We start from the raw sequence: 14590 nt of genomic DNA, 5'->3' as shown, positions 1-14590 counted from the left end.
CTTAGCATGTATGAGGTTATGGGTTTAATCCCCAGCATCTCCACATACTCCAGTTATTAGACAATGATAATGATGAACAGAATTACAATCTGTCTTTCACTTTCCCAGCTGCCCTCGGGCCAGGTATTTGGTTTGGTAGCATCATAGGTATATGAGTTGCTGTGGGGATGTAGCTCAGTGGTAGAGCGCATGCTTTGCATGTATGTGGTCTTGGGTTCAATCCCCAGCATCTCCACATATTGCTACGATGATAATGACTAAAAGAACTTACTTTGATTTTGACTTTCCCATCTGCCTTTGTGCGAGAGGCATGTACACTCTGGAATTGTAGATGCAAAAATTGTGATTGTGCTCCTTAAACTTTAACCTATTTGCGTTTTTTTCAGATTGGGTATTTGGTTTGATAGCATCTGGCTTTATGTGTCATTGTGGGGATGCAGCTCAGTGGTAGAGCGCTTGCTTTGCATGTATGGGGTTTTGGGTTCATTCCCCAGCATGCTTAGCAGGTATGAGGTCTTGGGTTCACTCCCCTACTTCCCAGTTGTTAGATGATGATAATGACGAAACGAATTCCTTATCCGTCTACCATATGGCCTTTCCCATCTGCGATTGGGCAAGAGGCATGTCCACCCAGGAATTATAGACACAAAAAGTGTGATTGAGCTCCTTAAACGTGAACTTTATGGTTTTTTCAGATTTGGTATTTGGTTTGTTAGAATCTGGGCATATGAGTTACTGTGGGGATGTAGCTCAGTGGTAGAGCACATGCTTAGCATGTATGAGGTCTTGGGTTCAATTCCCAGCATCTCCACACCTATCAGTTGGTAGATGATGATAGTGACAAATAGAATTTACTATCTGTCATTGATTTAGCCTTTCCCATCCATCTTTGGGCGAGAGCCATGTACACCCTGGAATGGGAGACAAAAAGTGTAATTGAGCTCCTTATACATTAATCAATGGGTTTTTTTTTAGATTTTTTATGTGTCATTGTGGGGATGCAGCTCAGTGGTAGAGCGCTTGCTTTGCATGTATGGGGTTTTAGGTTCAGTCCCCAGCATGCTTAGCCAGTATAAGGTCTTGGGTTCAATCCCCAGGAACCCCCTACTTTCCAGTTGTTAGACAATGATAATGATGAAACAAATTTCTTGTCCGTCTACCATTTGGCCTTTCCCATCTGCGATTGGGCAGGAGGCATGTCCACCCAGGAATTTTAGACACAAAGTGTGATTGAGCTCCCTAAACATGAATCGTTTTTCAGATTTGGTCTTTGGTTTGTTAGAATCTAGGCATATGAGTCATTGTGGGGAAGTAGTTCAGTGGTAGAGAGCATGCTTAGTATGTATGAGGTCTTGTGTTCAATCCCCAGCATCACTACACTTTACAGTTGTCAGATGATGAAATTGAACTTATCTGTCTTTCATTTTGACTTTCCCATCTACCTTTGGGCCAGAGGCATGTACACCCTGGAATGTAAGACAAAAAGTGTGATTGAGCACCTTATAAAGCAACCGTTTTTTTCAGATTTGGTATTTGGTTTGGTAGAATCTAGGTATCTGAGGAATTGTGGGGATGTAGCTCAGTGGTAGAGTGCATGCTTATGCATGTATGAGGTCTTGGGTTCAATTTCCACATGTTCCATTTGTTAGATGATGATAATCAGGAGTAGAACTTACTATCTGTCTTTCATTTAGCCTTTGCCATCTGCCTTTGGGCGAGAGGCATGTACACTCTGGAATTGTTGACGCAAAAAATGTGATTGAGCTCCTTACCCGTTAAATTTTTTTTAGATTTGGTATTTGGTTTGCAAGCATCTGGACATATGAATCATTGTGGGGAATTAGCTCAGTGGTAGAGCACATGCTTAGCATGCATGAGGTCTTGGGTTCAATTCCCAGCTTCTCCACACATTCAAGTTGGTAGACAATGATTATAAAGTATAAAACTCATCCAGTTTGTATATAACCTTACCCATCTGCCCTTGGCTGAGAGGTTTGTACACACTGGAATGGTATACAACAAAAGAATGGTTGAGCTACTTATACATTTACCGACTTTGTTTCAGATTGGGTATTTGCTCTGTGAGCATGTGGAGGTTTGCTTTTACGTGGGGATGTAGCTCAGTGGTAGAGCAAATCATTTGTATGTTTGAGGTCTTGGGTTTAATCCCCAGCATCTCCAAAGACTCCAGTTATTAGACAGACAATGGAATCTTTCCCAGCTGCCTTTGGGCCAGGTATTTAGTTTGGTATATGAGTTGTTTTGGGGATGTAGATTAGTGGTAGAGCGCATGCTTTGCATGTATGTGGTCTTGGGTTCAATTGCCAGCATCTCCACATATTGATACAATGATAATGACTAAAAGAACTTACTTTCATTTGGACTTTCCCATCTGCATTTGAGCGAGAGGCATGTACACTCTGGAATTGTAGATGCAGAAATTGTGATTGAGCTCCTTAAACTTTAACCTATTTGCGTTTTTTTCAGATTGGGTATTTGGTTTGATAGCATCTGGGTCAATGAGTCATTGTGGGGCTGTAGCTCAGTGGTAGAGCGCATGCTTAGCATGTATGAGGTTATGGGTTTAATCCCCAGCATCTCCACATGCTCCAGTTATTAGACAATGATAATGATGAACAGAATTACAAACTCTTTCACTTTCCCAGCTGCCCTCGGGCCAGGTATTTGGTTTGGTAGCATCATAGGTGTACAAGTTGCTGTGGGGATGTAGCTCAGTGGTAGAGCTCATGCTTTGCATGTATGCGGTCTTGGGTTCAATCCCCATCATCTCCACATATTGCTATGATGATAATGACTAAAAGAACTTACTTTGATTTTGACTTTCCCATCTGCCTTTGTGCGAGAGGCATGTACACTCTGGAATTGTTGATGCAAAAATTGTGATTGAGCTCCTTAAACTTTAACCTATTTGCCTTTTTTTCAGATTGGGTATTTGGTTTGATAGCATCTGGCTTTATGTGTCATTGTGGGGATGTAGCTCAGTGGTAGAGTGCTTGCTTTGCATGTATGGGGTTTTGGGTTCATTCCCCAGCATGCTTAGCAGGTATGAGGTCTTGGGTTCACTCCCCTACTTCTCAGTTGTTAGATGATGATGATAATGACGAAATGAATTCCTTATCTGTCTACCATTTGGCCTTTCCCATCTGCGATTGGGCAAGAGGCATGTCCACCCAGGAATTTCAGACACAAAAAGTGTGATTGAGCTCCTTAAACATGAACCTTATGGTTTTTTCAGATTTGGTATTTGGTTTGTTAGAACCTGGGCATATGAGTCATTGTGGGGATGTAGCTCAGTGGTAGAGCGCATGCTTAGCATGTATGAGGTCTTGGGTTCAATTCCCAGCATCTCCACACCGATCAGTTGGTAGATGATGATAGTGACAAATAGAATTTACTATCTGTCATTGATTCAGCCTTTCCCATCCGTCTTTGGGCGAGAGCCATGTACACCCTGGAATGGGAGACAAAAAGTGTAATTGAGCTCCTTATACATTAATCAATCTTTTTTTTTTTAGATTTGGTATTTGGTTTGGTAGCAACTGGGTAGATGAGTCATTGTGGTGATGTAGCTCATTGAAAGAGCGCATGCTTGTCTTGGGTTCAATCCCCAAATTTTCCTCACATTCCAGTTGGTAGACCATTACCTGTATGTAGGGATATAGCTAAATGATAGAGCGCATGCATGGCATGTGTGAGGTCTTAGGTTCCATCCCTGGCATCTTGACATGTTCCAGTTGTTTGACAATAATTATGAGGTATACAATGTATTATCTGTCTTTCATTTAGACTTTCCCATCTGCCTTTGGGCCAGAGGCATGTTCACCCTGGAATGGTAGGCAAAAAGTGTGATTGAGCACCTTATAAAGCAACCTTTGGTTTTTTTCAGATTGGGTATTTGGTTTGGGAGCATTTATGTACGTGTGGCGCTGTGGGGATGTAGCTCAGTGGTAGAGCGCATGCTTTGCATGTATGCGGTCTTGGGTTCAAACCCCAGCGTCTCCACATATTCCAATGAATAGAATTACTGTCTGTTTTTCACTTTCCCAGCTGCCCTTGGGCCAGGTATTTGGTTTGGTAGTATCATAAGTATATGAGTTGCTGTGGGGATGTAGCTCAGTGGTAGAGCGCATGCTTTGCATGTATGCAATCCCCAGCCTCTCCACATATTGATACGAAGATAATGACCAAAAGAACTTACTTTCATTTCAACTTTCCCATCTGCCTTTGTGCGAGAGGCATGTACACTCTGGCATTGTAGATGAAAAAATTGTGATTGAGCTCCTTAAACTTTAACCTATTTGCGTTTTTTTCAGATTGGGTATTTGGTTTTGATAGCATCTGGCTTTATGTGTCATTGTGGGGATGCAGCTTAGTGGTAGAGCGCTTGCTTTGCATGTATGTGGTTTTAGGTTCAGTCCCCAGCATGCTTAGCCGGTATGAGGTCTTGGGTTCAATCCCCAGGAACCCCCTACTTTCCTGTTGTTAGACAATGATAATGATGAAACAAATTTCTTATCTGTCTACCATTTGGCCTTTCCCATCTGCGATTGGGCAGGAGGCATGTCCACCCAGGAATTTTAGACACAAAGTGTGATTGAGCTCCTTAAACATGAACCTTGGTTTTTTTCAGATTTGGTATTTGGTTTGTTAGAATCTAGGTATATGAGTCATTGTGGGGAAGTAGTTCAGTGGTAGAGAGCATGCTTAGTATGTATGAGGTCTTGGGTTCAGTCCCCAGCATCAACATACTTTAGTTGTCAGATGATGAAATTGAACTTATCTGTCTTTCATTTTGACTTTCCCATCTACCTTTGGGCCAGAGGCATGTACACCCTGGAATGTAAGACAAAAAGTGTGATTGAGCACCTTATAAAGCAACCGTTTTTTTCAGATTTGGTATTTGGTTTGGTAGCATCTAGGTATCTGAGGAATTGTGGGGATGTAGCTCAGTGGTAGAGCGCTTGCTTTGCATGTATGAGGTCTTTGGTTCAATCCCCAGAATTTCCACATGTTCCATTTGTTAGATGATGATAATCAGGAGTTGAACTTACTATCTGTCTTTCATTTAGCCTTTGCCATCTGCCTTTGGGCGAGAGGCATGTACACTCTGGAATTGTTGACGCAAAAAATGTGATTGAGCTCCTTACTCATTTTTTTTTTTTTAGATTTGGTGTTTGGTTTGCAAGCATTTGGACATATGAATCATTGTGGGGAAGTAGCTCAGTGGTGGAGCGCATGCTTAGCATGCATGAGGTCTTGGGTTCAGTTCCCAGCTTCTCCACACATTCAAGTTGGTTGACAATGATAATAAAGCATAAAACTCATCCAGCTTGTATCTCATCTTACCCATCTGCCCTTGGCTGAGAGGTATGTACACACTGGAATGGTAGACAACAAAAGAATGGTTGAACTACTTATACATTTACCGACTTTGTTTCAGATTGGGTATTTGGTCTGTGAGCATGTGGAGGTTTACTTTTACATGGGGATGTAGCTCAGTGGTAGAGCAAATGATTTGTATCTATGAGGTCTTGGGTTTAATCCCCAGCATCTCCACATACTCCAGTTATTAGACAATAATAATGATGAATAGAATTTATTAACTGTCTTTCATTTAATTTCCCCTGCCTTTGGGCCAGGTATTTGGTTTGGTAACATCATAGGTATATGAGTTGTTGTGGGGATGTAGCTCAGTGGTAGAGCGCATGCGTTGCATGTATGCGGTCTTGGGGTCAATCCCCAGCATCTCCACATATTGATATGATGATAATGACTAAAAGAACTTACTTTCATTAAGACTTTCCCATCTGCCCTTGCGCGAGAGGCATGTACACTCTGAAATTGTAGATGCGAAAATTGTGATTGAGCTCTGAAAACTTTAACCTATTTGCGTTTTTTTCAGATTGGGTATTTGGTTTGTCAGCATCTGGGTTAATGAGTCGTTGTGGGGATGTAGCTCAGTGGTAGAGCGCATGCTTAGCATGTATGAAGTCTTGGGTTCAATCCCCAGCATCTCCACACCTGTCAGTTGGTTGATGATGATAGTGACGAATAGAATTTACTCTCCGACACTGATTTAGCCTTTCCCATCTGTCTTTGGGCAAGAGGCATGTACACACTGGAATGGGAGACAAAAAGTGTGATTGAGCTCCTTATACATTAACCGATGGGTTTTTTTCAGATTTGGTATTTGGTTTGGTAGCATCTGGGTAGATGAGTCATTGTAGTGATGTAGCTCAGTGAGAGCGCATGCTTATCATCTCTTGGGTCATGTCATGTCATCTTCCAAACCGCTTATCCTATATAGGGTCGCGGGGAGTTGCTGGAGCCTATCCCAGCCGTCAATGGGCGAAGGCAGACTACACCCCGAACTGGTCGCCAGCCAGTCGCAGGGCACACATAGACACTGTCACTGAGCGGGAATCGATCCCACGCTGCCCGCACACAACTCAGGCGTGTGTACCACTACACTATCAGCGGACTCTCTTGGGTTCATTCCCCAAATTTTCCTCACATTCCAGTTGGTAGACCTTTACTTATATATAGCTTAATGGTAGAGCGCATGCATGATGTGTGAGGTCTTAGGTTCAATCCCTGGCATCTTGACATGTTCCAGTTGTTTGACAATAATTATGAGGTATACAATGTATTATCTGTCTTTCATTTAGACTTTCCCATCTGCCTTTGGGCCAGAGGCATGTTCACCCTGCAATGGTAGACAAAAAGTGTGATTGAGCACCTTATAAAGCAACCTTTGGTTTTTTTCAGATTGGGTATTTGGTTTGGTAGCATTTATGTACGTGAGGCGTTGTGGGGATGTAGCTCAGTGGTAGAGCGCATGCTTTGCATGTATGGGGTTTTAGGTTCAGTCCCCAGCATGCTTAGCCGGTATGAGGTCTTGGGTTCAATCCCCAGGAACCCACTACTTTCCAGTTGTTAGACAACGATAATGATAAAACAAATTTCTTATCTGTCTACCATTTGGCCTTTCCCATCTGCGATTGGGCAAGAGGCATGTCCACCCAGGAATTTTAGACACAAAAAGTGTGATTGAGCTCCTTAAACATGAACCTTATGGTTTTTTCAGATTTGGTATTTGGTTTGTTAGAATCTGGGCATATGAGTCATTGTGGGGATGTAGCTCAGTGGTAGAGCGCATGCTTAGCATGTATGAGGTCTTGGGTTCAATTCCCAGCATCTCCACACCGATCAGTTGGTAGATGATGATAGTGACAAATAGAATTTACTATCTGTCATTAATTTAGCCTTTCCCATCCGTCTTTGGGCGAGAGCCATGTACACCCTGGAATGGGAGACAAAAAGTGTAATTGAGCTCCATCAGTCCATCCATCCATTATCTCCCGCTTATCCGAAGTCGGGTCGCGGAGGCAGCAGCTTCAGCAGGGAAGCCCAGACTTCCCTCTCCCCAGCAACATCCTCCAGCTCTTCCGGAAGGATCCCAAGGCGTTCCCAGGCAAGCCGGGAGACATAGTCTCTCCAGCGTGTTCTGGGTCGTCCTCGGGGTCTCCTGCCGGTGGGACATGCCCGGAACACCTCACCAGGGAGGCGTCCAGGAGGCATCCTAATCAGATGCCCGAGCCACCTCAACTGGCTCCTCTCGACGCGGAGGAGCAGCGGCTCGACTCTGAGTCCCTCCCGGATGGCCGAACTTCTCACCCTATCTCTAAGGGAGAGCCCAGACACCCTGCGAAGGAAACCCATTTCGGCCGCTTGTATCCGAGATCTTGTTCTTTCGGTCATGACCCACAGCTCATGACCATAGGTGAGAGTAGGAACGTAGATCGACCGGTAAATTGAGAGCTTCGACTTTCGGCTAATTGAGCTCCTTATACATTAATCAATCTTTTTTTTTTTAGATTTGGTATTTGGTTTGGTAGCAACTGGGTAGATGAGTCATTGTGGTGATGTAGCTCATTGAAAGAGCGCATGCTTGTCTTGGGTTCAATCCCCAAATTTTCCTCACATTCCAGTTGGTAGACCATTACCTGTATGTAGGGATATAGCTAAATGATAGAGCGCATGCATGGCATGTGTGAGGTCTTAGGTTCAATCCCTGGCATCTTGACATGTTCCAGTTGTTTGACAATAATTATGAGGTATACAACGTATTATCTGTCTTTCATTTAGACTTTCCCATCTGCCTTTGGGCCAGAGGCATGTTCACCCTGGAATGGTAGGCAAAAAGTGTGATTGAGCACCTTATAAAGCAACCTTTGGTTTTTTTCAGATTGGGTATTTGGTTTGGGAGCATTTATGTACGTGTGGCGCTGTGGGGATGTAGCTCAGTGGTAGAGCGCATGCTTTGCATGTATGCGGTCTTGGGTTCAAACCCCAGCGTCTCCACATATTCCAATGAATAGAATTACTGTCTGTCTTTCACTTTCCCAGCTGCCCTTGGGCCAGGTATTTGGTTTGGTAGTATCATAAGTATATGAGTTGCTGTGGGGATGTAGCTCAGTGGTAGAGCGCATGCTTTGCATGTATGCAATCCCCAGCCTCTCCACATATTGATACGATGATAATGACCAAAAGAACTTACTTTCATTTCAACTTTCCCATCTTCCTTTGTGCGAGAGGCATGTACACTCTGGCATTGTAGATGAAGAAATTGTGATTGAGCTCCTTAAACTTTAACCTATTTGCGTTTTTTTCAGATTGGGTATTTGGTTTTGATAGCATCTGGCTTTATGTGTCATTGTGGGGATGCAGCTAAGTGGTAGAGCGCTTGCTTTGCATGTATGTGGTTTTAGGTTCAGTCCCCAGCATGCTTAGCCGGTATGAGGTCTTGGGTTCAATCCCCAGGAACCCCCTACTTTCCAGTTGTTAGACAATGATAATGATGAAACAAATTTCTTATCTGTCTACCATTTGGCCTTTCCCATCTGCGATTGGGCAGGAGGCATGTCCACCCAGGAATTTTAGACACAAAGTGTGATTGAGCTCCTTAAACATGAACCTTGTTTTTTTTCAGATTTGGTATTTGGTTTGTTAGAATCTAGGCATATGAGTCGTTGTGGGGAAGTAGTTCAGTGGTAGAGAGCATCCTTAGAATGTATGAGGTCTTGGGTTCAATCCCCAGCATCAACATACTTTACAGTTGTCAGATGATGAAATTGAACTTATCTGTCTTTCATTTTGACTTTCCCATCTACCTTTGGGCCAGAGGCATGTACACCCTGGAATGTAAGACAAAAAGTGTGATTGAGCACCTTATAAAGCAACCGTTTTTTTCAGATTTGGTATTTGGTTTGGTAGCATCTAGGTATCTGAGGAATTGTGGGGATGTAGCTCAGTGGTAGAGCGCTTGCTTTGCATGTATGAGGTCTTGGGTTCAATCCCCAGAATTTCCACATGTTCCATTTGTTAGATGATGATAATCAGGAGTAGAACTTGCTATCTGTCTTTCATTTAACCTTTGCCATCTGCCTTTGGGCGAGAGTCATGTACACTCTGGAATTGTTGACGCAAAAAATGTGATTGAGCTCCCTACCTTTTTTTTTTTAGATTTGGTGTTTGGTTTGCAAGCATCTGGACATACGAATCATTGTGGGGAAGTAGCTCAGTGGTAGAGCGCATGCTTAGCATGCATGAGGTCTTGGGTTCAATTCCCAGCTTCTCCACACATTGAAGTTGGTAGACAATGATTATAAAGTATAAAACTCATCCAGCTTGTGTCTCATCTTACCCATCTGCCCTTGGCTGAGAGGTATGTACATCCTGGAATGCTAGACAACAAAAGAATGGTTGAGCTACTTATACATTTACCGACTTTGTTTCAGATTGGGTATTTGGTCTGTGAGCATGTGGAGGTTTGCTTTTACGTGGGGATGTAGCTCAGTGGTAGAGCAAATCATTTGTATGTATGAGGTCTTGGGTTTAATCCCCAGCATCTCCAAATACTCCAGTTATTAGACAATGACAATGGAATCTTTCCCAGCTGCCTTTGGGCCAGGTATTTGGTTTGGTATATGAGTTGTTGTGGAGATGTAGTTCAGTGGTAGAGCGCATGCTTTGCATGTATGCGGTCTTGGGTTCAATTGCCAACATCTCCACATATTGCTACGATGATAATGACTAAAAGAACTTACTTTCATTTCAACTTTCCCATCTGCATTCGTGCGAGAGGCATGTAAACTTTGGAATTGTAGATGCAAAAATTGTGATTGAGCTCCTTAAACTTTAACCTATTTGCGTTTTTTTCAGATTGGGTATTTGGTTTGATAGCATCTGGGTCAATGAGTCATTGTGGGGCTGTAGCTCAGTGGTAGAGCGCATACTTAGCATGTATGAGGTTATGGGTTTAATCCCCAGCATCTCCACATACTCCAGTTATTAGACAATGATAATGATGAACAGAATTACAATCTGTCTTTCACTTTCCCAGCTGCCCTCGGGCCAGGTATTTGGTTTGGTAGCATCATAGGTATATGAGTTGCTGTGGGGATGTAGCTCAGTGGTAGAGCGCATGCTTAGCAGGTATGAGGTCTTGGGTTCAATCCCCAGGAACCCCCTACTTCCCAGTTGTTAGACAATGATAATGACGAAACAAATTTAGTATCTGTCTACCATTTGGCCTTTCCCATCTGTGATTGGGCGAGAGGCATGTACACCGAGGAATTTTAGACACAAAAAGTGTCATTGAGCTCCTTTAACATGAACCTAATATTTGCGTTTTTTTCAGATTTGGCATTTGGTTTGTTAGAATCTGGGCATATGAGTCATTGTGGGGAAGTAGTTCAGTTGTAGAGAGCATGCTTAGCATGTATGAGGTCTTGCCTTCTTCCTCAGAATCACCACACTTTACAGTTGTTAGACGATGAAATTGAACTTATTGTCTGTCTTTCATTTAGTCTTTCCCATCTGTCTTTGGTCCATAGGCATGTACACCCTGGAATGGTTGACAAAAATTGTGATTGAGCACCTTATAAAGCAACCTGTTTTTTTTAGATTTGGTATTTTGTTTGCAAGCATCTGGACATATGAATCATGGTGGGGAGGTAGCTCAGTGGCAGAGCGCATGCTTAGCATGTATGAGGTCTTGGGTTCAATTCCCAGTTTCTCCAAACATTGAAGTTGGTAGACAATGATTATGAAGTATAAAACCCATCCGGCTTGTATCTCACCTTTCCCGTCTGCCTTTGGGTGAGAGGTATGTACACACTGGAATGGTAGACAACAAAAGAATGGTTGAGCTACTTATACATTTACCGACTTTGTTTGAGATTGGGTATTTGGTCTGTGAGCATGTGGAGGTTTACTTTTACGTGGGGATGTAGCTCAGTGGTAGAGCAAATCATTTGTATGTATGAGGTCTTGGGTTTAATCCCCAGCATCTCCACATACTCCAGTTATTAGACAATGACAATCTTTCCCAGCTGCCTTTGTGCCAGGTATTTGGTTTGGTATATGAGTTGTTGTGGGGATGTAGCTCAGTGGTAGAGCGCATGCTTTGCATGTATGCGGTCTTGGGTTCAATCCCCAGCATCTCCACATATTGCTACGATGATAATGACTAAAAGAACTTACTTTGATTTTGACTTTCCCATCTGCCTTTGTGCGAGAGGCATGTACACTCTGCAATTGTAGATGCAAAAATTGTGATTGAGCTCCTTAAACTTTAACCCATTTGCGTTTTTTTCAGATTGGGTATTTGGTTTGATAGCATCTGGCTTTATGTGTCATTGTGGGGATGTAGCTCAGTGGTAGAGCGCTTGCTTTGCATGTATGGGGTTTTGGGTTCAGTCCCCAGCATGCTGAGCAGGTATGAGGTCTTGGGTTCAATCCCAAAGACTCCCCTACTTCCCAGTTGTTAGATGATGATGATAATGACGAAACGAATTCCTTATCTGTCTAACATTTGGCCTTTCCCATCTGCGATTGGGCAAGAGGCATGTCCACCCAGGAATTTCAGACACAAAAAGTGTGATTGAGCTCCTTAAACATGAACCTTATGTTTTTTTCAGATTTGGTATTTGGTTTGTTAGAATCTGGGCATATGAGTCATTGTGGGGATGTAGCTCAGTGGTAGAGCGCATGCTTAGCATGTATGAGGTCTTGGGTTCAATTCCCAGCATCTCCACACCTATCAGTTGGTAGATGATGATAGTGACGAATAGAATTTACTATCTGTCATTGATTTAGCCTTTCCCATCCGTCTTTGGGCGAGAGCCATGTACACCCTGGAATGGGAGACAAAAAGTCTTGATTGAGCTCCTTATACATTAATCAATGTTTTTTTTTTTAGATTTGGTATTTGGTTTGGTAGCAACTGGGTAGATGAGTCATTGTGGTGATGTAGCTCATTGAAAGAGCGCATGCTTCTGTTCAATCCCCAAATTTTCCTCACATTCCAGTTGGTAGACCATTACCTATATGTAGGGATATAGCTAAATGATAGAGCGCATGCATGGCATGTGTGAGGTCTTAGGTTCAATCCCTGGCATCTTGACATGTTCGAGTGGCAGCCCGCTACAGTAGCTCCAGCTCATTGGTGAGCCTTTTCATGTGTTTTTGTTCTTTAATATTACTCTACCTCATACCTTTTTCGTATAATTGATAGTCGTAACTTGCGTAGCAATGGACACCCAAACTGCGGTATTCTTGCTGCTGCTGATGGCTATTTTTTGCGCGATCGTGTCCGGCGACTTGGCTCGGAGCCGAGCCCCCATTGTTTACAGCCGGAATCAGCTGTTAGCACTCCGTTCTAACCATGCGCCGGCTCCCAGGGCGAGACCCGATATCACCCGTGAGCTGAGGAGGTAGAGACGGGGATCTCGTGCGGGGGTTAAACGCCGGGAAAGGAGGAGACGATACCATCCCGTCCTCCCGTCTGTTATCATGGGGAATGTTAGATCGCTCCCCAACAAGATGGACGAGCTAGCGGCGCTTACCCGGCACGAGAGGGACTTCCGGGAGGCTAGCCTGATGCTATTCACGGAGTCGTGGCTAACAACGCTAACGCCGAACGCGGTCGTAGAATTGGACGGCTTCCAAATCATACGCACGGACAGGACGCTGGAGAGTGGAAAGAGGAAAGGAGGAGGGCTGGCTGTGTTTGTGAACGATAGATGGTGTAATCCTGGGCACATCACGATTAAGGAGCAGCTTTGCAGCAGGGATATTGAGCTGCTAGCTGTTGGCATGAGGCCATTCTACATCCCGCGAGAGTTTAGTCACGTGATCGCGGTGACCGTCTACGTCCCACCAGCTGCCAGCAGCGACACAGCCTGTGATGTCTTGACTGCAGCAGTGAGCAGGCTACAAACACAGCACCCAAATGCCCTGGTACTCATCTCTGGTGACTTCAATCATGCCTCCCCTTCCTCCTCTCTGCCTTCATTCACACAGTATGTCACCTGCCACACCAGAGACAATAAAACACTGGACCTTTTCTATGCCAACACCAAGGAGGCATACACATCACTGCCCCTCCCCCCGCTGGGCAAAGCTGATCATAACCTGGTGGCTCTCCAGTCTGTGTACAAACCTCTGGTCCGCAGGCAGCCAGCTGTGACCCGCACGGTTCAGAGATGGTCTGGAGAGGCCGAGGAGGCCTTAAAGGACTGCTTCAGCACAACTGTGTGGGAAGTATTCAGCGATGCTCACGGGGAAGACATTAGTAGTCTAACGGACACTGTTACAGACTATATAAATTTCTGCATGGAGAACACCATACCCACCAGGACAGTAAGGTGTTTCTCCAACAACAAACCCTGGATCACACCAGACATAAAAGCTCTCCTGAAGGAGAAGAGGAGGGCTTTTGCGTCAGGCAACATAGAGGAGCGGAGGACTGTGCAGCGCCAGCTGAGGAGGAGGATCAGAGAGGGGAAAAGGTCCTACAGGAAGAGGATGGAGGAGCAGCTGCTGCAGAATAACGCCAGGGGAGTCTGGAGGGGCCTGAAGACCATCTCAGGCCACGGACAACCCAAGACCCGGACTGGGGGGGACCTGCAGTGGGCAAATGAGCTGAATCTCTTTTTCAATAGGTTCGATCAGATGCCTGCCTCCACTCAGTCTCTCCTGCTGCAGTCTCCACCTACTCCTCCTGCTGGGCGTGTCACCCCCTCCCCTCTTTTCTCCACAGTCTCCAGCTCCCAGCTACACCAGATAGCCACCACTCCTTCCTGTCCAGCCTTGGCCTTCACAACATCTCAGGTGAGGAACCAGCTGAAGAAGATGAAGGCAAGGAAGGCAGCGGGTCCAGATGGCATCAGCCCCCAGCTCCTCAAATCCTGCGCAGACCAGCTGTGTGGAATTGTCCAGCACATGTTCAACCTGAGCCTGAAGCTGGGCAGGGTCCCCCAGCTATGGAAAACATCCTGCCTGGTCCCGGTGCCAAAGACCCCCCACCCGAAGGAGCTCAACAGCTTCAGACCAGTGGCGCTGACGTCTCACCTTATGAAGACCCTGGAGAGACTGGTCCTTGTCCACCTGCGCCCCCTGGTGAGCTCCTCAATGGACCCACTCCAGTTCGCATACCAGCCTGGCATCAGTGTGGATGATGCCATCATCTACCTCCTCCACACTTCACTCTCCCACCTGGAGA

At 44.7% G+C, this 14590-nt stretch overlaps 1 protein-coding gene and 16 non-coding genes across 17 annotated transcripts in view; all 17 read left to right on the top strand.

The window, feature by feature from the left end:
• Positions 1-14590, top strand: part of zmat4a (zinc finger, matrin-type 4a) — a 228582-nt gene that overhangs the window by 154556 nt on the left and 59436 nt on the right. The window lies entirely within an intron of this gene.
• trnaa-ugc (transfer RNA alanine (anticodon UGC)) lies at positions 164-235 on the top strand. Its single transcript has one exon. It is a non-coding gene; the product is annotated as a tRNA-Ala (tRNA).
• trnaa-agc (transfer RNA alanine (anticodon AGC)) lies at positions 740-811 on the top strand. The gene has a single exon. It is a non-coding gene; the product is annotated as a tRNA-Ala (tRNA).
• Positions 1835-1906, top strand: trnaa-agc (transfer RNA alanine (anticodon AGC)). The gene has a single exon. It is a non-coding gene; the product is annotated as a tRNA-Ala (tRNA).
• Positions 2722-2793, top strand: trnaa-ugc (transfer RNA alanine (anticodon UGC)). Its single transcript has one exon. It is a non-coding gene; the product is annotated as a tRNA-Ala (tRNA).
• Positions 3301-3372, top strand: trnaa-agc (transfer RNA alanine (anticodon AGC)). Its single transcript has one exon. It is a non-coding gene; the product is annotated as a tRNA-Ala (tRNA).
• Positions 3952-4023, top strand: trnaa-ugc (transfer RNA alanine (anticodon UGC)). The gene has a single exon. It is a non-coding gene; the product is annotated as a tRNA-Ala (tRNA).
• Positions 5231-5302, top strand: trnaa-agc (transfer RNA alanine (anticodon AGC)). The gene has a single exon. It is a non-coding gene; the product is annotated as a tRNA-Ala (tRNA).
• On the top strand, positions 5968-6039 carry trnaa-agc (transfer RNA alanine (anticodon AGC)). Its single transcript has one exon. It is a non-coding gene; the product is annotated as a tRNA-Ala (tRNA).
• On the top strand, positions 7153-7224 carry trnaa-agc (transfer RNA alanine (anticodon AGC)). Its single transcript has one exon. It is a non-coding gene; the product is annotated as a tRNA-Ala (tRNA).
• On the top strand, positions 8314-8385 carry trnaa-ugc (transfer RNA alanine (anticodon UGC)). The gene has a single exon. It is a non-coding gene; the product is annotated as a tRNA-Ala (tRNA).
• trnaa-ugc (transfer RNA alanine (anticodon UGC)) lies at positions 9321-9392 on the top strand. The gene has a single exon. It is a non-coding gene; the product is annotated as a tRNA-Ala (tRNA).
• Positions 9591-9662, top strand: trnaa-agc (transfer RNA alanine (anticodon AGC)). The gene has a single exon. It is a non-coding gene; the product is annotated as a tRNA-Ala (tRNA).
• Positions 10023-10094, top strand: trnaa-ugc (transfer RNA alanine (anticodon UGC)). The gene has a single exon. It is a non-coding gene; the product is annotated as a tRNA-Ala (tRNA).
• trnaa-agc (transfer RNA alanine (anticodon AGC)) lies at positions 11034-11105 on the top strand. Its single transcript has one exon. It is a non-coding gene; the product is annotated as a tRNA-Ala (tRNA).
• Positions 11461-11532, top strand: trnaa-ugc (transfer RNA alanine (anticodon UGC)). Its single transcript has one exon. It is a non-coding gene; the product is annotated as a tRNA-Ala (tRNA).
• Positions 12050-12121, top strand: trnaa-agc (transfer RNA alanine (anticodon AGC)). The gene has a single exon. It is a non-coding gene; the product is annotated as a tRNA-Ala (tRNA).

This window comes from Filicampus tigris, chromosome 5, assembly GCF_054856515.1.
Source record: "Filicampus tigris isolate MCC_2025a chromosome 5, RoL_Ftig_1.0, whole genome shotgun sequence".
Classification (NCBI taxonomy): domain Eukaryota; kingdom Metazoa; phylum Chordata; class Actinopteri; order Syngnathiformes; family Syngnathidae; genus Filicampus; species Filicampus tigris.
Note: the sequence above shows the minus strand (reverse complement) of the source record. Positions and strands in the feature narration are given on the sequence as shown.